Source organism: Aptenodytes patagonicus, chromosome 1 (genome assembly GCF_965638725.1).
Source record: "Aptenodytes patagonicus chromosome 1, bAptPat1.pri.cur, whole genome shotgun sequence".
NCBI lineage: Eukaryota > Metazoa > Chordata > Aves > Sphenisciformes > Spheniscidae > Aptenodytes > Aptenodytes patagonicus.
In genome coordinates this window covers 162,617,137-162,642,562 of record NC_134949.1, presented here as the reverse complement: position 1 = coordinate 162,642,562, position 25,426 = coordinate 162,617,137, and the positions used below count along the sequence as shown (strand labels likewise).

At 38.0% G+C, this 25,426-nt stretch overlaps 1 protein-coding gene across 1 annotated transcript in view; it reads right to left on the bottom strand.

Annotated features, from left to right (window-relative positions):
• The window catches only part of NALF1 (NALCN channel auxiliary factor 1), a 512,766-nt gene that overhangs the window by 17,064 nt on the left and 470,276 nt on the right, over window positions 1–25,426 (bottom strand). The gene's annotated exons all lie outside the window — the stretch shown is intronic.

Genomic DNA, 25,426 nt, shown 5'->3' with positions numbered 1-25,426 from the left:
TCTGAAAAGCTTAGTAACTACCTTTCCTTTATCACAGGCTGAAAAGCAATATAGTCAGCTGATTGTTTTCCTTCTTCCTAGACCAGTTTTTAATAAAAAAGGAAACTTAGATTAAATTTTTAAGCACTGAAAATTCAAACACTGACACGTTAGAAAAGCAATCTAGCTGAGTTTGGCTTGATTTTAGTATGTTTCATCTCATCAGTTATAATTTTTATTAGTGTCAGTAGCAGCTTAAATTGTATAATTAATTTCAACATATTAGTTCCAGAATCACAAAACTTTTATCTTAGCTTGTTTGCAATGGTGGTAGGTATGGGTAAGGTTGCTAGGTGATAAAGTGAAGCCTTTATCACTAATCTATGGTTTGTGATTATCTCTTTATAGTAGCTTTTGCCTACTGCATTTTGTAGAACACAATTTTTTTCATTACAAATTCAATTTTAATTGCTTACAAAGGTTTCTTATCCACAGTAAATGATTAATGAGAAGGAAGACTAGGCGATGTGTGTACTTTTTGTTCTTAAATAAACTTCCAAACAGCAAGCGGTTTTCCCAGTGTTGACTATATCCCCTACGCCGTTAATCCCCACACCCTACCACATTTTTAATGCTTCAGTTGCTATATTGACACTTGCAACAATAAAAGAAATAAGGTAATTGTTTTTCTATTTTTAATTAGTCAGTGAGCGTAGTCTATTGGTTGGAGACAGAAATGCTGGCTCTGATGACAGATAAATATTCACAGATGTTCCTTCCTGATCACTAACACTGTAGTTCCATTCAGTATGAATCCACATTTTCTCTTCATAGAATAGATCTAAGAGTAGTAAGTTGGTTTATGAATCATATTTGAAAATGTACATCAGTTTGTAGGGAGTGTATTGAACAGCACACCATACATGGTAACAAGAAAATGAGCAAACCCATGTGTCTACTTAAGCAAGACAGGAAAGAAATGTTTATTCAAGAACAGAAGTAAATAATGCAATGTGAAAAGGCTTCTGTGAACATTTTTATGTATCCAATCTCAGTTTGTACACATCATCTTCCTGTCTGATTCACAAGTCCTCAGCTTTGGCTCAAAATTACATTTGAACTCTTGTCCGTATTTTTAAAGATTCCATGAGTATACCTGTTCCTGAGATCTATTTCTCAAATAAGTGTCTCCCACTCTGTACCCTTTTTATTGCAGCCTCTTTCAACCTTGTCTGCAGTCTATACTGAGCTTTTTAATATGCTGGTCCCATTTCTCTCTGTTTTGGCCAGTGAGGCTACATGGAAACTATTTTCAGAGTTCTGTCTGAATATGAACTTAGGTCATATCCCACTTCAGGGTGAGATGCTGATGCTTATCAGCCTTCCTACCCCCATGCTCTGGTTTCTTCAAAAGAAACTTTGGGTTTGTGGGACAAGATCCCTCTGCAGAACACTGTAAGATGTCCAAGAAGTAGAAGGTGAAACCCTCAGGGCATCCTGAAAACTAGCCTAGAAGGTAGGAGATGCTGGTCTTCATCCCTTCCCACAAAGATCCTCCATTTTTCCAGGTCTTTTTCAGGCCTGAGAACTGGCATGAAACAGTCTGAGTATTTGGAGGAGTGAACATCATGGAAAAGCATCAATTTAACACTTGAGTACTTATAGTGCAGCTGAGGTGGAATTTAAAGTCACATCTGGATAAGAAGAAAAATAAAAAAAGGTCAAAGCCAGATTTGAGCACGAAAGAAGGCTCACCCATAGTGCCTAGCTGCTAGCCCACTGCCTCCACAGCTTTGGCCTGTGCTCACTCATACATTTCCAGACAGTGCCCAGCCATTGTCTGGAAAAAGGTATATTCCAAGCACCGCACCCAGTAAGTAGTTTTGATATGGCCATGCTATTCTTTGGAGAAAAAGGAAAAAATGTAGATGTCTCCAGATGAACTGAGCTGGGCCAGCTGGTAGACCAGAGAGTAGTCCCTCTCCATTCTTACTTAACAGTACAGATGTGATTTAAGTGCCTACTTTCCCAACAAAGACCCCAAATGACCTCTCCTACAAGGGTAGCACATCTTAGACGTCTTGGACATCTTAGACTTTCTAGGCACCAAAGGTTTTACACAGAAATATTCCTTCTATGCCTAAGGATGTGCTACCCAAGAGGGAGTACAGAAGCGTAAGAACTGATCTTGTATTTGTGCATACCACCCACTGCTCAGCAGCCTTTGCATGACTCCCACGGCTGACCCAACTGAGTAAGTAGGTCCAGAGCAGTCCAAAGTCTTTTCTTTGTTTCAATGATAGCGAAAGGTGACTTCTTTAGCTTAAATATTAGAAGCCTGTGATTTGTAATGGAAATGTATTGAAATGTATTGAAATTTTCTTAATAGCAAACCAGATATTACAGCCTTTGATCAGCCAGTATTCCTTTTTATACCCTGGAAAATATAGGTTTTGGTTGGTTGGGAATTCTGCTCTATCTCCTAGCAAATCCCAAATGCTGATTTCCAGAGTTTTAAAACAGGCACTGTATAACAAGGCCTAAAGCTATCAGTGAAAATACATATTGGCTTGCATTTTGAGTATGGTATGCCCTTTACAAACTATGCTTTGATAAGAGGATATTTTTCCTTTTTTAAAGGATATCAATGGCTAAAACCAAAGATTTATAATCACAATAAATACTCCTCTTAAAAAATATTGCATATAGAACAATTTAAAATATTAGTTACATTCTATTAGTATTTTTCTATGTCATTTTCAGTGTGTCAAATGAAAATGAGTATTACTCATCTGAATGGAGAAAATATGTTATATACGTTAAGCTTTTCATTTCTTGTAAATGGTGCAATTATTTTTTATCTTATTGAAATACAAAATATATTGTATATGACCATTTTGAGGGCAGTTTTCTTTTCCTTTCTTTCTGCTTTTCCTGTGATTAAACATTGCTTCTGCCTGGCTTCTTTTTTTTTCCCCTCTCATTTCACATCTGTTCTGAATTGCATGATATCAGTTACTGAGCTGAACTGATCCCTAGGTATCTGTGAAAAATAAAAGAAGGACTCCCACACTTTCTTTTCAAAAACCGAAGAAAGGATATTTTTTATTAAAATATAAAATATTCCTGCCATTTTTTCCATGTCAATACTTCATCCTTGCAACCTAGCAACCTAGCAAACAATACATACTCCTCTCAAGCATTAACAGAATATTCTCTTTCTTTCTCACATAAACTATGGCATAACGAGACGGATAAATAACTCTAATTTCTAGAATATTTCTCTACAGCATAGCTTAACTACATGTATGGGAAGTCTTTAAAGTGGCTTCAGCAAATTATGGGTCACTGACAAAAGGTATAGAAGATCTTGTTTGAGGACATTTGTACAATACTATCTTTGTCTTTCTGTGTTGGCATAATCTCTGCCAAAATACAGCCTTCTTTCTTAAGCAGATGTTATTGCTCCAAATCAAAATAAGTCAAAAAAAGAAAAAAAAACAAACCAACTCAAAATCTAGAATGATAGCACCGCTTGCAACCAACCTGTTAGCTACTGCCTATCATGCAAAATGGGTCACATCTAAGCATCAACAGGTTTTTCGTGTGTGTGGTCATATGGAAAAAAGCCAATCTGCCTCATAAAGTCCAGGAAAATGTTCACAACTGAGCAAAGTGCCTGTCATGATTTAACCTCAGCTGGCACCTGAGCACCACACAGCTGCTCGCTCACTCTCCCCTCCCCCGGTGGCATGGGGGGGACAATCGGAAGAGTAAAAGTGAGAAAACTCATGGGTTGAGATAAGAACAGTTTAACAATTGAAATACAATAATAATAATAATAATAATAATAATAATAATAATAATAATAATAATAATAATAATAATAATAATAATACACAAAGCAAGTGATGCACAGTACAATTGCTCTCCACCCGCCGACCGATGCTCAGCCAGCCCCCGAGCAGCGGCCCCCCCGGCCAGCTTTCCCCAGTTTATGTACTGAGCGTGACGTCACATGGTATGGAATGTCCCTTGGGCCAGTTTGGGTCAGCTGTCCTGGCTGTGCCCCCTCCCGGCTTCTTGTGCCCCTCCAGCCTTCTCAGTGGGTAGAGCATGGGAAGATGAAAAGTCCTTGACTAGTGTAAGCACTGCTTAGCAACAACTAAAACATCGGTGTGTTACCAACATTATTCTCATCTTAAATCCAAAACACAGCACTGTACCAGCTACTAGGAAGAAAATTAACTCTATCCCAGAGGAAATCAGGACAGTGCTTCACTACTAGGCTTCCAAGACCCATCCGTCCTTTCTAAAATCTAAAGCTTAAAAAGTCTGTATTAGAAATGATAGCTGATATGAGTTGTTCTGAACAGGAAAATTTATAAAAAGTAGGAGCCAATGAAAAATTCATAAATGCACATTTTTATGCACGCTTTTCCCTTATCTCCCATATGTTTTCTGTTTTCTATTTCAGGATGGTATGCATTTGCTCCAATTCTAAGTGAAATTATGACACTGTATTCTGTCTGCTTCTTTCATTCTGCTCTCTGCACTTATATTGGGTTTTCTTTGAAGACAGAGAAAAGATAGAAGGTGGATGTGAGGAGAAGACCATGTGTTAAATAACCAGAGGCAGGGAAAATCCTCCAGATTTTCCATTAAGTAAAGTTTTCTAGAGCAAAATTCTTGCTCCTTCAAAACTTGCACTTTCTCAAGATTCAAGTCAATAAAACAAATGTCTTGGATTACATTTCAAGGAAAGTAAAGAGGGGCTGTGACAGCGGTAGACAAGGCTTTCACTTTAATATTTCCTCAATATAAGAAAACAAAATGAAAACTAACTCCCAACATGAACTGAACTAAACTGGGTTATAAGATTGGGAAAGATATATAAATTATAGAGAAAATATAAGAAAACACAACTATCAACAGTATTTGAAGAAACAAGAGGAAATCTAGTGATTTTCACACAAAATCAGAACTTCTGAAGACAAAAGCATCATTTTATTAATAGATAATTTGTGAATTTAAGAATTAAAAGAAACACAAAACTATCACACAACATAGATTTTGGATTTATTAAATTTATAATTTCTGCTACATATTATGATTTTATATATATGTTGCATGCATATAATGCAGAAAAATAATTAAAATGGACTTGTGTTTTCAGCTGGTTTGGGAGATGATGAAAATCTTTGAAAAATCATAGTTGCTAATAGAAATCTGTCAGACTGATCTTAAAGAATGGAAAAAAAACCATGTTTTTCTGTTGGTTTTGTTTTTACTCTTTTTTATCAAGGGAAAGAACTCTGATAAATTGGATTATTGATGCATCATGGCAACCACATACATACAGTAAATAACTATATATCTAAATATCTCATCTTTTTACCATCAACAGAACTTTAGGCACTCTATATTTGAAAGAGACACAGTCCTGGCTATTAGACAGGACACTATGTTAGAAAGATAGTATCACATAAGAGTAAGGTCAGCTTTCATGTACAGAAGCATAACTACAGAGTTGCAGGAGGGTTTAGTGGTAATTTTGTTCACCTAAATAAATTAAATCTACACTACCTTGTTTCTGTAGGAAAACACTGAAAAATTACACTTTTGAAAAAGTGCACCAATCAATGCTGGCTTTATATACCTGTATTCATATGCATGGATGCCTACCCAGAATGATCATCATCCAAATCTTCTTGGCATTTGTACATGATTAATAATATAATGGTAAAAATATATTATTAATTAGATTCATTCATTATTTGGCATTTGTTTTATTTCTACTGTACAAGTTTCAAGCCAATGTCTGGAAGCAGAAAAAATATTTTATGACTTCAGTGACCAAGCACCCGTCACAAGTAACCAGTTTCAGCAATTCAAGGAATGAACACTTCACAAACAAACCAGACACTAAACTGCATTTGATTGTCAAATCATTACAGATAATAAATGGATTCAGAGTTAAAAGGAAGAAAGCGAGGTTGTGTGTGGAGAATTTTGAGAAGCTAAAAGAGCACAGCGTGTGCTTTTTCTCCCAGGACATCAGGAAGAACACTTATTTTTGTCTCTTTGTGGGGAATAGCAGTCCAGATATTGTCTCTTTTTAGGCTATTCTGTGTCTTGTATCACACATGAGGTTAGACAGTGTCTCAGAGTTATTCTTTCTGGTCTTGAAAGGCCATCATACAGAACTATTAGGTAATATGGCTGCATTATTTGCCTAGAGAGGGGCTAATAGCTGCCGCCCACAACGTGTGCAGTATCGTCAGGTAGAACAGTGCATTGGCTGACCGCAGCCCTGGTCATTACACCAGCTGACTTGCAACTGGCTGTGCAACTGCACAAAACTAATTTTAATTGCATGGCCAGTATTCACTAAGACACAAAAATGACGGGAAGGTAAAGTCGTATTTACTATGCATATATGCCACAGTCTCTCTCCCTCCCCCTCTCATTCTCACTCACTCATACATGCACAATACATGTGCTTCTAAATAACCTAATTTCTGTCAAAACAGATTGAGTATGTAGCCTCAATCATCTGAGTCACACTGAATGAGATGTATCAGTAGAGCAGAATGGAAAAGCTCAATCAGTTTCATTCTCTACGGCTGCCAATTCTTCATAGTTTTCAAGAGATGAATTCAGCTCTCTTCTGCCCCTTCCCCCGTTGTTCCTGACTGCTGTTGCCATCACAGTTCTTAATGAACAGCATGAAATTTCCAGGAAGTACTTACTCTAGCTATTCCCCATGAAAATGACTGTTTTTTTCTCCCTGAACAAAAATTTGATGTTACTGGCTGGGTTGTCAAAATAATAATACAAAAGGGAACCTAGAAATCAGCAAATAGATCTTACTGTGTAGATGTGGAGGATGGTGGGAGGGAAAGAAAGTAGGAAGAGAGAAGTCACAACAGAAACTCTCAAAATGGTAAATGTTCTGAATCAAAATAAATTTTAACTGCTTTGCACTGATGCTTTGCATCCATATTCATTACTCAGTATGAAAATGAAGTCTTCAAACAGAGAACAACTTAATAATCTCACCTACCAGTTGAAAAGAGGCGCCTCATGAACTTCAGAGGTGCTCTGTTCATTGACATTTTCAACCACATCTGGAAATTGGACCTTATTGGGATAAAGGAATTAACAATATTGCCTTGAGAGAGTGTGATATGATTCCAGTTCAACTTCTCCCAAAGCTTGAGAGTAATTTGAGCTAAATTCTACAGTATTTATGTATACTGAGGAGTACCTCAGGCTGTGACTGACTTATCAATTGATTTTCCAAGAATATTCATGGAATAACTTATTATGCAAGCTGAGCTTTTTCAGCAGAACCGGATGCAGAAACAGCATTCATTTAAAAAAAATATATTTCTGGGTTGCAGAGTAGTGATGTGGCCTTCAAGTATTTCCTCTGTTCTACCCCAGTGGTCCCCAGCCCATGCTGATTCATTGACAACAGTGAATAAGCTGTGTACGGAGAACAAAATCCTTCTCTTCCTGTCAGCTTCAGCTTTAGCATATGATTTTCTGTAGCCAAAAGTAACCTTAAAGATTCTAGTATGCAACGTACTGCCTATATGCAACAGCTGATGTCTACTTCACATGTCTAATCTCTGCCCAATTCATAGAGTTATGAATGTATGAACTATTTAAAGGCATTATATGTGCGTTTAAAGTTAGCACATATGTTTAAAGCCCATGCTTTCCTTTTTTTTTTTTTTTTTAGTCTGGATTAATTTTTGCCTCTGTATGTTATTCTGCAACATTACCACAATTCATAATGTTGTCTCTTTTACAGTTTCCATCTCAACCTTTCTATGAAATTTTTTTAAAGTATTTACTTCAGCCTAACTTCCTTTACTTCATTTTAGTTTGTTTTACTATCCCATAACCTTAAAGGATAGGGTCACCAGGTATATTAGGGAGTTAAAAATAGTAGTAGTTGTCTTCATGAGCTGAGATGTTCTCAATAACAGAGTTGGAAAGCTACTGGTAAAGGCTGGAAAACCTTCTAAGCCTTCACTGGCCCCATTAAAGACATTCACTCATCCACTGAGAACTGTGCCGGAACATTGGCCAGGCAAAGATGAATATATCAAACAACATATATGCACGAAATAAGGGGACGAGATCTTAATGTAATTATGGGTTTCATGCCAGCAATGAGGGACCTCAGAAGAGCACGCCTATTTTTTTCTGTGATAAAGCTTTTGCTGTAAAATTCTCTTTAAATCGTATGCATGCTGTACAGCAGAGAAGTAATAGCTACTGTCACCTACCAACTAATGCACTGTTTGTGCAGTGCAGTCTCTAAAAGGCTTTTTATATTTGGATCACCAGAGTATTATGTGTTGGTTTGAGTGACAGTGCATCTTCTTTAAGAAACACTTGGGTCAATCTCGGTGTCTGCTTTGTGCATCAGGACCTGAGATACCATGTTGTACAAGCAGAGATGTCTTTTAGATAGTTTACAAGTGTATTTTATATAGACTACACAACCAAAATATAGATGGCTAACTGGTATAAAATCTGACAAGGGTAGTGTTACAAATGTGAACTCCCCCAGGAACTTTGTCAGTTTTGAGCAGTAAGGACTGTCTGACTTAATGAAAAGTGCACTTTGCATGCATACTATGGAATAAAAATCAGCTCTTACAGAGAGCCTTCTGCCCATGAGAGCTGCGGGACTGCTAGTGGCATTTCTCTTCTGCTGACCTTCATTCTCAGTCCCATTCTGAGACCGTGGGCAGCCTCAGGATAGGGCTGGCTAAGCACACAAATAGTGCAGAAATAGTGAATGGATAAGAGGGATCAATCCTCCATAAGGCATCTTTGCCAATGAGAGTCAGTGGTACTGTCAGGTGATTAAATGTTCTTCATTACATGCAGTAGAAAACATATAATAAAACAATGGCTTTCAAACATGTGGGTTGCTGAAAAAAAGATATTTCACAGGAACAGGCTTTCAATGAACAAAAATAAAAGAAAATCATAATAATTTCATTTCAACACTATCAAAATCAAACAATTTTGGCTGGGGAAATATTTCTCAATAAGGTTCAAACATTTCCTTCCAAAGAAACTATTATCATTCTGTTTATACAGCCAAACACTGTTTATGAAACATTCATCTAAATATGCATCAGAATCTTTTGTGTTTTATTACATTACTATTGTTTCAAAGTTGTTCTGCTTTGTGGAGAAATTGCTTTGTACATGCACACACACACACACACACGTCCACACACACATTTTTTTTCCCCCTGGGGAATTCTAACTTTGGTTTTGATTTTTTTTTTTTTTAATCTAATCCAGAATGAACACAAATTAACAATCTGAGCTTCCTGTAGAACAGACATTATATTTTCCAGTTATTCCATTCTACGTGCATTTTTTAAATTCCTTGTGTTAAAAGACTGCACCAGGAAATGAGGAAGTCTGTTTCATATTATGGAAACTTATGCCTGAAATTTACAGTAATTTGGGAACAAACACATCTGTCTGGTAGTTATTTTAATTTTTGATTTTATTTATATTTTATTATAATGAATACTTTCTGTATCTGCATGGTTGGAATATCATAAGATAAATAATTTAATATTTATCCAGAAGATCTCGATGCCAGTGAATGTAAACTGTTGTATTAAGAGACAAAAACTTTTAGTGTTTCCTAAATGACGGTAAATTGAATAGGTAAACTTGTTTCTTTCCCTATTTTACCTATTATACAAATAATTTCATTTGAAAGACACACATGCTATTTTATTTGACGATAGAGGAAAGGTAAACCAAGGTTGAAATTTATTTGCCAGAACATTGTTGATCTTAGCTTCAGTTCATATACTACATAGCAAGGGTTCTTTTAATCAAATACAAATGAGAGGAATGACAAGCTGCTCTACTCACATCTTTGTTGTTTATATTGGAAAAGACAACCAGAAAGATGCAAATATGCCAGCTCCTGATACAAATATGTTTCTTTGATTATGGAGAAATTACTGCAGAAGAGATGACATCAATGTCTCACTGTCACTTTGGTAATCTTAAAGATAAATTAGACACAGATATAGAAGAGATCTACAATGTTCTTATCTACCAAAATAAATTAAGCTTCTGCAATGACCAGATGCCGTGCAAAATCCAGATCCACCAGCCCTATCTTTCTGGTGATTAGCCAACCAATCAACTGGGGTCATCATAATGATTAACTTCGCTGTTGTTTTATAATACCCTAAAACCTGAACTCATCATCCGTATTAGAATTCAGTCTTAGCTCTTACTTAATATTGCAAAGAAACTTTCTTTTGAAGATCATAAACATCCCTTTGGGTGATCTTAAAGGAAATTGAAAATTAAATAACTCATTACAGAAATAAGTAGTCTGGTAAAAAGTAAAAAGGGGGCACTAGCCTTTGATTTTGTGAGCTTAATAGTACTCCATCTAACCAGACACTGTATTAAAATGTTCAAATGACTAAAATAAAACAAATGAATAATCCTTAAAGTGTCTGATCAGCTTCCCTGGAAGATCTTAGGACCACTGACTTCAAGCCAGTTCATAATGGGCAGGGGTTTGTTTTAAAGTTTTACAGTCTGTTCTAAAAATACATCTGAATTCATGAACGAAGAGATCTGTAAAGGCGGGAAAGTCTTTGTGCTCAACTCTGCTCTCCATCACTTTTAAAGTGATAAAATCAGCTGAACATGACATTATTCAGAAGAATGATACTGCTGACTACCTACCGGTGTACGCAGGAGGCCAGGACAGTCTCTCTCTCTATATCCTCTGCTTCCTCAAATTAAGGACCTGATCTTTTCTGCCTACAAAGTTCCAGTGTTGTACAGAAGAAATAATCCCTTATGGGCCCAGAGGGCCTCCAATCAACTTGCAACAGCTGCTGCAGATTCCTGGCAGATGAGGGAACATGTCATAGACTGATATAAACATAGACAGAGAAATAACCTCTTTAAGCATAAGGTTTATTCAACTTCGATGCTGAATTTTCATCTTGATCACACAGACTGAAAAGTTCTCTAAATCCAAACAAGCATCTGAAAATTCAGTAAATAAGATGACAAAAGGTAAAGACAAGGAGTCAATGAATCCAGAATAAATAAGAAAATTAAGCCACCAGAGATAAGACAAATGCTTTAGAACCTGAAATCTATTCAAAAAGAATAAAACTCCAGAACTGATAACAATGGAAGGAGCCTGTCATAGTGTAGACTCTATTAATGATGTAATTTGTATCACCGACACAAGTTTATTTTAACCATGGTCATTTGAAATCAATTAGAAGAACATTATTGTGTTGTAAACTATCTAGAGACAAAGCAGATTAGCCTTATTCTTTTCTCTAGACATTTTTGAATGCAGAAACAAGGCTGGAGATGCAACTGCAGTATTTTACATTGCAACACTCAATGTCCTCAAGTTGTGCTACCTCTCTCCCTTACATTTAACGTATAGGTTGACATAAAGACCTCAGAGTTGTGTGCTGTTGTTATGACATTGAAGTGAGACATCCAGACATCCAAAGAGAGTGAGTGCCTGAGTGTAAAAGCAGCTCCCAAGGAAAGGAGACAGGTCCCCCTTTCTCACAGTTTTTTCACACAGCTCTGGTTTGAGGCTACACATCTGCACCAAAAGCTGGCTTGAGCCCAGGTAGCCAAACCTTGCTTGGATGGGGATATATATGGGGGGGATATATATGGGGATATATATGACATCGCAGTCAGAGCCTTGACAGCTTGTGATCATGCATTTGATAAATCATGTTTTCTGGCAGAGCACAATAAGCTCTCCGAAGAGTTCATCAATAAGCTCGACAATAAGCTAACCCGAGAGCAGGTGTCCCAGGTGAGGAGTTTCCCCAGTCTGGTGTAGTTCTGCAAGGGACTAGACATTTGCCACAGCAGAATGAAGTTTGTTATCACAGGAGATTACAGAGCAATAGTACAACCTGCACATACCTTTTGCCATTTCACCTGCCAATCTGGTGATCACCAGCATAGAGACTGCAACACAATCTTCTCACCTCTGATTTCCCAGAATCATAGAATCATTAAGGTTGGAAAAGACCTCGAAGATCATCGAGTCCAACCGTCAACCCAACACCACCATGTCCACTAAACCATGTCCCTAAGCACCACATCTACACGTCTTTTAAATACCTCCAGGGATGGGGACTTAACCACCTCCCTGGGCAGCCTCTTCCAATGTTTAACCACTCTTTCAGTAAAGACATTTTCCGCACGTCCAAGCTAAACCTCCCCTGGCGCAACTTGAGGCCATTTCCTCTCATCCTATCACCTGTTACTTGGGAGAAGAGACCGACCCCCACCTCGCTACAACCTCCTCTCAGGTAGTTGTAGAGAGCAATGAGGTCTCCCCTCAGCCTCCTCTTCTCCAGGCTAAACAACCCCAGTTCCCTCAGCCCCTCCTCATAAGACTTGTTCTCTAGACCCTTCACCAGCTTCATTGCCCTTCTCTGGACACGCTCTAACACCTCAATGTCCTTCTTGTAGTGAGGGGCCCAAAACTGAACACAGTATTTGAGGTGCGGCCTCACCAGGGCCGAGTACAGGGGCACGATCACTTCCCTACTCCTGCTGGCCACACTATTGCTGATACAGGCCAGGATGCCATTGGCCTTCTTGGCCGCCTGGGCACACTGCTGGCTCATGTTCAGCCGGCTGTCAACCAGCACCCCCAGGTCCTTTTCTGACAGGCAGCTTTCCAGCCACTCTTCCCCAAGCCTGTAGCGCTGCATGGGGTTGTTGTGGCCGAAGTGCAGGACCCGGCACTTGGCCTTGTTGAACCTCATACAGTTGGCCTGGGCCCATTGATCCAGCCTGTCCAGGTCCCTCTGCAGAGCCTTCCTTCCCTCGAGCAGATCAACACTCCCGCCCAACTTGGTGTTGTCTTACACCAAGAAGACTTGAAAGCGTCAAGTGTCTATCTAAGGATCTATGCAAACTGCAGTTTGGCCCACAGTGACAGTTCATGTCTATAAGTTCAGCATTCAGAGCTCTTACGCCATATAATATAGTATTAATGAGACTTCAAGCTTTTTAACCACCTTAGGAAGCCCATGTTAATTTTTTTTTTTTTAGTTTTCTGTTTTCTCTGTATAATCTCACCATAATATAGTTTGAGAAACACCTTGAAAGCTAGTGTATATGTTGTTTACCAGCATACAAAACCAATGATACCTCTGAAGTTCACACTTCATCAGCAGGCTCACAGTTCATTGGCTGTCTTCGAACATTTCCTTTTACATATTAACCCTTCCACTACCGGGTTTACCTTGGAGAGAATTTCAGATGTATTTTTGATCCTTTCTACTACATTTACTCATGTATAAAGATAAGTGAAACAAATTTAAGATATTTAAGACCCTATCCAATTATTCAAGCACTACTGTCATATACTGTGCCATACATGTAGACAGAGATGGCTGATTCAGTTGAACACAAAATTAAATCTTTGTCAGAGAAATTCTCCACCATTAAGAGCAATGTTGGAAGCAGAGATTATTGCCAGATATTCTTGCTGACATTCAGAGATTAAAGTGGAATTTCTTGAGCACTATTAACACTAGAAATGCCTATTCAAATACTTAGATTTATCAAGTTTTGCCACTTAAAATCTAATATATCTTTTATATCCCCAAACTTATAATCACTCTTTACCACTTTAAGACACTTAATCTTGATTATTGGTCAATTAGAAGGAACAAAAAGAAAAATGAGATATTGAATTGTGATTCCATTGAAGACAAGACAGATGTGTGACTTCTACCTAATTTTGTGTGCCAGACCAGTGGTCATGTCTCATACAGATTGGAAGAGGGGGTCCATCAGGCTTTCCTCAGGAGACTATGAGATAGGTATCACTCTGAGAAAGCTTCAGTCTCAGGGCATGAGATTTGAGACCTTGGTAGTAGAAAATAAGCCTCAAGAGCTTTTGGATGATGGGTTTAGTGCACAGTCATCAGCTACTGCTAGCGATGGTCTGCAGTCTTGAAGAGCTCATAGACTGCAGGGTCATTCACTGATTGTTCAACAGTGAGACCACAAGCAAATCATGGGTGCAGGATTCAAAGATGTTAAGCAAGCAGGCAAACTTTCAGTATCTCTGAAACAAAGAATCTCACTAGACTTTCTGATAGAATTTATAAAAGCTTCTATTTTGCTTATGTGGAGCATGTTTTCTTCGCTCAGTTGTCAAGAAGGTGTGAGTAATACAGTTCTTTTCACTTCCTATCTATTTCCATTCTTTTTTTCCTCCTTTCTTATGCTACATTTCCAAAATGCAAATGCTTGTTTACTTTTCCCAATCCTTTTCTATGTTAGCAGTGATCTAACATGTTCTCATGTCTGGATGCCTGGTAGGTCTTGGAAGGAAAAAATAGGTCTAATTTCTCCAAACGTTGTTGTGCTTCCAGAGTTTCCTGAGAAGACCCAGGAATGTCTCAGTGATTCCAGCCCAAAAGGGCCAGCTTTTAGCATTACTATACACTTATGCAGAAGAAATAGCTGATTGTAATAATATATAAAATATATATGACACCTCTCATCTTCAAAGGGCCTAATAGGGGGATCAGTTCTGCATGCCTGGTCCAGGGAAAAAGTTTTTGTTTTATGCTAGACTCTTGGGGCTAGCTGAGCTGGAAATTACAAGACAGGTCACATTAGGTACCATTTTCAGCTAGCAAAAAAAAAAGTCTTATCTAATTGTATGATGAATGTGACACTATGTGAGTGGCTGTACTAGCAGTTACCTCCATAAAGAGAAATTTCCATTGTTTTTCCTCTGCCAGATTTCCATCATCTTTAATAGTATCAAATCTAAAGTATATGGTTTTATCTGAAATATCAAAATGCTTTCACTGCTTGATGCAGTATCTTTGTGGGAAACTGAATAAAACACTATATCATAATGCGCAGTGTTTGCTATAAAATTCTTTCTATTTGATCCTGTTGGATTATATGACGCTATCTCAATTTCAGTCATTTTGCTTAAACTTCTATATTCTTGTTATACATTAGACATTAATATCAATTTACTTACAGCTAAAACGTGCCTTTAGAGGCATCCTGTTAAGTGTGGTGCCATCTTAGGGAGAATCAGGGGATTTTGGGCTCAGTGTTTTTCATGTTTCATTTGTATTCCTTTGCTGATGGGTATGCAATAATGATATCCAAAAAGATACTGTGTCTTCCACAGTGATATTGTGGAAGAGTTACACACAAATGAAACAAGATGAGCTTGTAATGAATGCACTAAATCACTACCACATTATTTTTATGGTATTATATGTATTCAACTTTGCCATCACAATAGCATGTTTGTCCCCTCTTTTTCATAAAGGATTGCTTGAATTATGCAAAACTGTTGTAAAGGGAACTTTTTATCTCTGAACAAAAGTGTTGTTTGCTCTCAGATTTTCAAATATTTACTTCACTGCAGTTTTTCTTAGATGATTTCATGGGCTACATGGGGTCAAGTCTGAGTGCAACTATCTGCTGACACATCTAACAATTTGCATAGGTCAGTAACATCAGGGAAAATATTGAGATGCAGAGCTTTGCCCTTCAAATTTACTTTCATTTGTTGTTGTTACAGCTTGTTCAGCAAATAGAAGACAACATTGGAAGACTACCAAAGAGCTTGAGAATAAAACACCAGACCTGCTACCCAAAATTGAACAGTCTGTCATTAAGAAAAGTTAATAGATTAGACGGGTTGAGAGTAGAAAATATTCTACTTTATATTTCAGAATGATTCCCTGAGTCATCCAGAGACTCTCTGACAAGTAAGCCATAGACATATTTGGAAGGTCATAGGTTGGTTAAAATAATATTTCAAAGTGGAATAATAAAACAAAGTGTAAATGGTAATATGAGAAAGGCTAACCAGACTGATTTCTGCAAAGGTAAATTCTCTCTCTAATGAATTAGAATTCTTCCTAAGCATAAAAATGAAAATGCGATCCTGGTGACAATTTATTTAGACCTTCAATAATCCATTAACAAGGTCCCTAAAAAAGGTAGTAAACAAATTAAATTATTATTGCTTGAGAGTACTATACAGTCACGTATACGAACTGGGTAAGGGGAAACAAAGGAAGGAAAAAAACAAATCAATTTTCATCCGTACGAAAGGTTAAAAGCAGGGTGTCTCAAGTTTTCATATATGCTATGTTTTGCTTAGTAATGTATTAATGCATTAGAAAGAGGGCTAAACAACAAGAAAGCAAGCGTACAGAAAGTAAAAAGTTAATCAAGTCCAAAAAAAGATATTAAAGTTCAGCTGAACTGAAAACTTGTTGAATAGAGAGTGAAGTTCAGTGCTGAAGGATGGAAAGAAATGAAACTTTGTGAAGAAAATTTTAACTACTTGTATACCATAAGGGATTTTACGTTTAGAACGTGAGGCCAGGAGAATAATCTGGGTCTTGCTGTTCAGTGAGCTCTGTGCAGTTACACCCAGAAAAGACAACAAGTGGATGCGCAAATGCTGGGAAATGAGTTAGAAACGGTCTCCTGCATAGCCAAAGCCATATGCTCGTCTGGAATACTTTACCCAGAAACAGATAATCCTACCTCGAAAGGGAGGCACAAAATTAGAGAAAAGCAGGCAACAGTTCCATCACTGGAACCTCTGAAGAATGACTGAAAGATTGAGTTATGAAACTTCAGAAAGGAGGTGGTGGCAGGGAAAGATCTATAAAATGATGAGTGTTGTAGAGAAGAGGGACAATTTTCTGATCTCCTTGTTTTATGTCCCAGAACCAGGGGGCAAAGAAATAATAAAACTGAAAAATCTCACTGTTGAAATAATAGAGGGAAATATTCTTCCATTTACTGCTTAGACTTACCAGTCATACAATAGCATTTTCTCAAGAACAAGAAACTAAGATTCAGAAAATGATCTTTCTAAGGTAAGGCCATATGTTCCTTTGTATAGTTAATAGAGGAAAAAAGATTTCTGAAGACCTTCAGGGAGCAAAACTGTGCCCACCTTAGATACTTTGCATAGGTGTACTGGCTCTCTCTTTGAAGAACCTGTAAGCATTTCTCACTTTTGCATATATAAAGGCATTTATACTTACTTTAGGAGAGCTACTGCACTATATACTTAAAATGCAGTTATACACAAGGTGGCTTGGATACCTTATAGTGCTAATACAAAGAGTACTAGCATAAATATAAACAGTCTTTAAGAAAATCTCTCACTTTCAGAATTAATGATTAGGAAATATCTGTGCTGTTGTTTATTCTGAACTTTCTGGCTTCTATTGCTGACTACTGTGGAAACAAGATTGTGGATGGGATGGCTTATTGATAATGTCCTGCAAGTGACAGTTGTCCTGTGGACAGTTGCCTTCTAGGGAATTACTCCTAATTTCAGTGGGTGACAACAGTGAATAAATCATGTGCCAGTTTCATTGATGTGTGCCCAAAGCACACGACAGGTACAGAAGGCTTCATGAGCTTCTACTCCTTGTTGACCAAGCACTGGACACTCATATTTGTCTCCAAAGCCAATGGGAACTCTACAAAAGCAGCCAATGGAAATGCAGGGTCTGATTTGCCAACATTGTTTGATAAAATGATAAAAGATAAAAAGATATGTGTTTACTATACTAAAAGGAGAACTTAAAAGTTTAGTTAAAAAAAAAATCCTGAAGGAGAAATTACAAAAGAATACAGATTAGCTTTTTTATAATGCAAGTCCTTAGTTTAGACCCAGGTTCTCTAATTACCCTGGTTCTTACACGTTGTTTCCATGATGACTGCAAGTGAACATAAATACAGGCTGTTGTTAAAACAGTTGAACCTCTCCACATCTTTATACTAGATGCACATTCCTGCTACCGTTCTCGTACTGAAAATAATATTAGTGCAGCCGTATGTTAAGGCAGACTAGGTCTTCTTTACTGACTTAATTCTCAGCTGAATCAGACCTGTGATCCAGCCCTGTGAATTACAAGTGTGGGAGAAGAGACTAATCAGGAATGAGGACTAAGGAAGCCCTATGTCTTTTTGTGCAGTCCTGTTCATTTATAGACTTAAGGTGGAGTCTAAACCTGCACCTTTAGATGGCTTGTGACCAGCTGGAGCACCAGAAGTACAGACCATGTTTCCTGTGTGACAGTCCCCCAGCAATGACTGAAGAAGAAAAAAATGCAGAAAGACATAGAAAATGTAATCAAATGGTTGAATAGCAACAAACATTTTTTTATTTTTTTTTTTACCCAGAGGCATTAACATCTCTTTTGTTAAAATTAGGCCACAGGTTATTTTTGATCTTTAAATTTCTGTTTGGAACTTAAATCATCTAGATTTAAAACTTTTGAACATATAACTATTTTTAAGTTTTCACTGTCATTTTTTGATGATTTTTGTTACTTAAACAAACCCTGTTATGTCTGGAAGCTCTGTTGTGACTCTTTTTCAAAATGTCTCTTTCCTAAATGCACTCAACATAATAATTGCAGATCTTTCTTTGCTAGCCTGTGACCTAGTTAATTATCCTTTTATGGAGCTGTATTTCTTCTCATATTGACATGTATTAGTCTTTTTTTTAATGAAGATGCTGTCTTTATGAATATCAAAGACATCTTGGAAAGTCAGCACTGGCAGCATAGTCTGTCAACCTGTGCAGTATACAAAGGTATTTTGTGGAATGTAGAATGGGAAAAGAGCACAGAACCCAATCAATTTTTCCTGCGATCAGCTGCTCTTCTTCACGCTGGGAATCTCACCCTTACTAATGATCTCTACAATGGCAAGCCTGCGTCTCTTCTTAAAAAGTTCTCCTCTTTAGCAGAATGAGACAATAATACATTAAGCTCCTGTGCTCCTTTGCTTTTAAAGTTCTAAATTCCTTCAAAGTTAGTTAATCTCAGAAACCAGCCTCAAACATCTCTTTTTTTGGGTGATTACAGTTCCGCTGATTGACATACAGAATCCTTCATCTAGGCTATGAACTATCTGTGTGACATGATAATTCCTAAAGATCCACTCTCATGAATGCTAACAAGCTGCTTGGAAACTCAGCAAATCTCCCCTGTCTACTTTTTTCCTTCTTAATGACTTATTTATACTAAATTAGTTCCCAACCATGCTGTGTTATGTGAATTTAATTTAATTTTATTTCATTTTACTTCATATTTTGTTTTAGCTTCTTTTGCTTATTCACTGACTCTAAATGTACTCATATTTAATGTTCACAACCTTGTCTAGGGGGCCACAATTCCAGGTCAGAATCAGGGCCCAGTCACGCTACTTAGGAATTAATCGCGACGTGCAAAATCCAACACTGAAGCAGACTACTGACAAGTCTAGGGCTGAAGTTTTAAAAATAAAATCTGTTTTCAGTCATCTAGTTTTCATGGGTGTTAAAACACCACAGATCTCATTGACTGCAATTGAACTGATGATTCCTGCTTTCTTAGATAGAAAGCAGCCTTTATTTACATAGTTAAAATGATGCGGGAAAACTGGTCACAAAGGCAGAAACCCCAGAGATACTGAATTCCCACAAGTTTGTAAAAGTAGATGACTGAATACAGTAAAGGAATACAACTGAGATAGAGGTCAAAATACAAACTTAATCCTTACTAAACGTCAAAGATGCCATCCAGGAACTTAACCCAAGACATGAAGCTAAGCTTCAATGGTTCTGTTGATCATGAATTTATCTGTTTTGTTGCTATTGGTGTGGTCTTGACATTGTAATAAAACCCTGCCTGTGATGTTAAACAAAAATTCTTTCCACTATATTTGTTTCCAGAACTGTTACTCTTCAAATAAACAAGTGGTTCCATCATATGCAGCCACATTATGCAATGATTTGGGGTATTACACTGTGTTGTAATCAGAGTTGATTGTGAATAGTTGTGCTGCTCAGTCTTATTTTGGAGAATCATGATAATCTATTTTGAGAAGATCTCTCAGTGAACCATTCTCTTGGAGGTTACCAGAACAGAAACCACACTCTTCCCTGCCACTCCTGTGTTATCTGGATTAAAGGCATTTATGCATTATTTTCCCATGCCTTTCATAGAGCAATTCTGTCCCATGTTATATCTCCATGCTCTTTGGACCAGGAATAACAGGAACAATATTTAAGGAAATAGCTTCTGCATTAATCAACCTTCATGAAAATCCTGTTTGTGGGAAATTTTGGTTTGGAATATCAAAGGATGATATGGGGACAGAAAATCCATGTGGTTTTGAGGGAGAGGAAAAGCTTATAACATGAGCAGAGTGGAAGGAAAGAGTCATGGTTGAAACCAGCTTGAAGAGATGGGCATGTGTCTCTGTGAGAGACTCCAAGTCTGCAAAAGAGAGGTGGGCCTGGTCAGAGGGTCAGTCAAAGACTCCATATGTCCTTCCATATGGCTTTCTGTGTGGTGTGAATACTGAAACACTGTACCTTTGCCACTCAGTGTGGTATGAAATACGAGACAGAAAGTTCTGAAGCCTACCGCCAGTACAACAGCTCAGCAGTTTAGGTGTACGTTAAAGATCCCAGGATAGACTTCAGAAAGAAAACTTGTTAACCGCACTGTTCTGACCACTGCTTTCTATGTCAGTAAAACAGTCTCTGGTGCCAGGAGTCTGCATGAGCTATAGCAAACTGAATAATAAGTAGGATTTGCAAATCCTGTAGGGGTTGGTTTGTGAAGGGTCTTTCATGACCTGAATCCAAATATGTAGTTGTCAAGACCAGGAGTTAATTTTTAATATTTTTTTTGTTAAAAGGTATGTTCTGTTAACAGAAGTAGACAGAGGGATACAAGGAAGAAGGAGAAAGAAAGGGCTGAGGAGACCTAAGAAATATAGCAGCATATGTGACGACCTTTCTCTCTTTCCCTGCAGCTATATTCAGTTCCTTGCAGGCGTAACTTCAAAATATAGAGAAGTATTTTCCTGCCTCCATTCTACCCAGTTTGATGTCACCTCAATTCTGTTGTCTAAAAAACTCCACCCAGAAATCAAGAACAACAAAACAGACTTTGTTCTTTTTGGTATCATAATTTAAAGCTTTAGTTATTTAAGTCTCTACATAATTTTTTACTCTCTCATTTTGGATCTGTTTTGTCAAATATGATGAAATTGTGAATCTCTTGATATGCTTTGTGAAAGGTCATTGTCTCAAACACCTATCAGCACCAAATGTCCTAGGCTGTGATTTAGCTGTGGGAAAGAGAAGTGTAGGTGGAATTCATGCCTTCAATTGCTAAAAGGAAGTCTTACTCTTAGCTCAAGCAAGGCTGTACTTGTGTTTCATGGATGAAGATTATATCTGTTTAAAAGTTAATGAAGCATTACTAGCTGGGCACTTCAGGTGCCAGGGTCGTCTTTTACTGTGGTTTCTGTATAATCAATGGAGACACATTGACTCCTACTATGACTCACTTGCTGAAAGAGCCTGCCTATCTACCCTAGGGATGCAGAGATTTAGAGATTATCCTCCCCTACTCTAAACTTCTATATTAGGGGATATAAGTAATTCACATTCTATTGATAAACTGCTGCTAAATCTAAAGATAGGAAATAGACCCAAATAACTAAAGGAAGTTTATTAACATCGATTTTACTGGGAAGTCTTGCCTTACATCCACAGATCATGGAGTGAATGAATCACAGAATGCAATGAGATGTCTGTATTTGGGAAATGTGGCATTCTCCCTACAAAAAGAAGCTTATGATAGGGAAAATTAGCCATTGTGAAACTTTTTTTTTTTTTTAAATATGATTGTTCTGTTAAAGAGCATGTGTCCGTACAAGCAAGTAGACTTTGTGTTCTGTGGATTTAGTCAGGACACAGGGGAGAGAAGTGGATACATGCATTTTGTTTGTAAATTTAACCTTCTGCTAAATAGCTCAAAAACATGTTAGAATTTGGCCAGTACCAATATTACTGGTAAACTCTAATTCCAAAAAGTGCTGTAGCCACAAAATCAGGCACAACTTTTCTGGCAGCCAGTTCTGCTTTTGAATTGAACATGACCTGTTAAAAGACAGTCCAAGGACTTTGCGACAAACTGTGCAAAGTAATTTCTTGTCAAAATTTGCTACATAATTTCCCCCATCAGGAAGTCCTCTTTGTGAGATGCAGAAATAATTCTACTGTTCATCTTACTCCTGTACAATGAAATGCTGGAGCTAGACCAAAGTGGCAGTTGTTTAAAATTAAAGATTAAATAATTACACTGATTTTTGCACAAAAAGAATGCTGGGGATAATGTGTTCAGTCTGCATCAGCCAATGACACACATCACAGCATACAGTATCCTGTCACATTCTAGCATTGTATATAAATGTCAACCCTGCTATTTATTTTCAATTTTAAATGCATTAATATTAGCTCTATCATGCTGACAAATCTTATAATGAAGACAGTTGATTAATTTTTTTTTTTTTTTCCTGAAGGACAGGCAAAGACAAGCATGAATTTCAATGCAATGATGAACAAGTCTCATTATTTTATTGGGAAATTCATCTATCCTGTTCTTAATTCATGGAGAAATAGTCTATAAGCAAAGACTTGAGGAAGGAGAGATGGGAACTAATCACATAAGAAAAATTGCTAGGAAATGTTAAAGAAAAGCCAAGAACAATATTTTTATTTTTATATACTTTGATACCTATGATTAATTGCTTTACATTATGATTAATTGCTTTACCTGTATTCATCAACTTTTTGCTAATTTTAAGTTGTTTTACACTTCTCGAAGGTCCTACAGACATTATTACTTAGTCTTCTGGTTTACTGGACCACAGAACAAATCACTGGATTGATTGATTTATTGATTGATTGATTGAATTTTATTTCCTTTGGCTAACAAAAGATAGCGCTATCATGGAATGGTGTGTTTTTAAGTATATGCAAGGTCATGTTTTAACATTACGTATTCCAAACACTCGAAAACCCAGGATTAAGACTGACAAAATCACAAAGCTAGATTAATTATCATGTACACTTATAAAACAGTGTATTCAGGATTCATCTTCACAAAACAAAGAATCAAACTGAGGATCTGGTTTCAATAACAATTTTTGTGAGCAAAAAGTACATGGCAGTTAATGAATGAAAAGATGCTTTCATTGAAGAAATGGTCACTAAAGGCTATATGATATGGTGGTGTTGAAGCATGTCCAGAGAATCATGGAATAGGATCACTGGATAATCCAGGTGGTACAGGGCCTCAGGAGATCTCTAGAGCACCCCTCTGCTCAAAGCAGGGCCACCTGTGAGATGAGAGCACATTGCTCAGGGCTTTGTCTTGAACCCCCCCCAACGATGGAGCCTGCACAACTTCCCTGTCCCACTGCTGATGGTCCTTATGGGGAAAAAAGTATTTTCTGATAATCTTTTGGAGCCTCTTTTAAGTTGTCTGTTATCTTCTCTCTGTGAAGAGCCTGGATCTTTCTCAATGACCTCCCTGAAGTTAGATGGCTATTAGACCCAATCACTTGATGTTTACTCTTTCCCACATATTAGTTAGCAGTCACACTCAGAGAAAGTGTTTGAGGCTTGATAAACATTTATTCTGATCCATCATTTTCCTTCTTAGATTTTTCAGAATTTTTTTTAAAAATAGTATTTTTTTCTTCCTTACATACTGATAAAAAAAGGACTGAATTCATATAAGGTAATTGCTGAAAAAGAGTTTGAGGTGATGAAAAGCAAATTTAAACAAATTCACTAAACTCTTCCTTAATCTACAAATAGATTTTTAACAAAAGAGGACATTCTTATCTAGTCAAAGGATTTGATTAATCTTACACCAGTATAATTTCAGATTTCAAATAAAGCATTACATTTTGTGGATTTTGATAGGAAGTGTAAGATATGGCAACTGTCACAAGATGTGTTAGACTTATATGGTCTTTTCCAAAAGTTGTCCCTCCTCTGTTTCTGTAGAAAGGATGAAGGAAAATTTTCAAGTTGGGAAAGTTTCTAAAGAGCAGAGAAACCAGCAGTGGCAAAAGACAAACAAGGATAAAGAATTTGTTATTAACAATCATGAGTCATATCATGCTGTTTTTTTAAAGCATAATTCCATCACAGAAATTAATGATAACTGTTTAATGTTAATAATTTGCAGCACAGTACAGCTCAGTATAGATACTTTATACTTCTAAAGGCACTTGAGGTGCACCTAAGACACCTGAAGGTGCACAAGTCCATGGGACCCAATGAGATCCTTCCGCGGGTCCTGAAGGAACTGGCAGATGAAGCTGTTAAGCCACTATCCATCATATTTGAGAAGTCATGGCACTCCAGAGAAGTTCCCACTGACTGGAAAAGGGGAAACATAACCCCCATTTTTAAAAAAGGAAAAAAGGAAGAGCAGGGGAACGACAGGCCAGCCAGTCTCACCCCTGTGCCTGGCAAGATCATGGAACAGATCCTCCTGGAATCTATGCTAAGGCATGTGGAGGACAGGGAGGTGATTTGAGACAGCCAACATGGCTTCACCAAGGGCAAGTCCTGCCTGACCAACCTAGTGGCCTTCTATGGTGGAGTGACTACATCAGTGGACATGGGAAGGGCTATGGAAGTCATCTATCTGGACTTCTGTAAGGCCTTTGACATAGTCCCCCACAACATCCTCCTCTCTAAACTGGAGAGGTATGGATTTGAGGGGTGGACTGTCTGGTAAAGGGTGAGGAATTGGTTAGATGGTCGCATCCAGAGGATAGTGCTCAATGGCTCAATGTCCAGATGGAGATTGGTGACGAGTGGTGTCCCGCAGGGATCCGTATTGGGACCAGTACTGTTTCATATCTTCATCAATGACATAGTGGGATCGCGTGCACCCTCAGCAAGTTTGCAGATGACACCAAGCTGAGTGGCGTGGTCGACACGCCAGAGGGACAGGATGCCATCCAGAGGGACCTGGACAAGCTGGAGAAGTGTGTGTAAACCTCATGAGGTTCAACAAGGCCAAGTACAAGGTCCTGCACCTGGGTCGGGGCAACCCCCACTATCAATACAGGCTGGGGGATGAAGGGATTGAGAGCAGCCCTGCCAAGGAGGACTTGGGGGTACTGGTGGATGAAAAGCTGGACATGAGCCAGCAATGTGCAATCGCTGCCCAGAAGGCCAACCGTATGCTGGGCTGCATCAAAAGAAGCGTGGCCAGCAGGTCGAAGGAGGTGATTCTGCCCCTCTACTCTGCTCTCGTGAGACCCCACCTGGAGTCCTGTGTCCAGCTCTGGAGCCCTCAGCATGAGAAGGATACGGACCTGTTGGAGCAGATCCAGAAGAGGGCCACGAAAATGATCAGGGGGATGGAACACCTCTCCTATGAGGACAGGCTGAGAGAGTTGGGGTTGTTCAGCCTAGAGAAGAGAAGGCTTCGGGGGGACCTTATTGCAGCCTATCAGTACT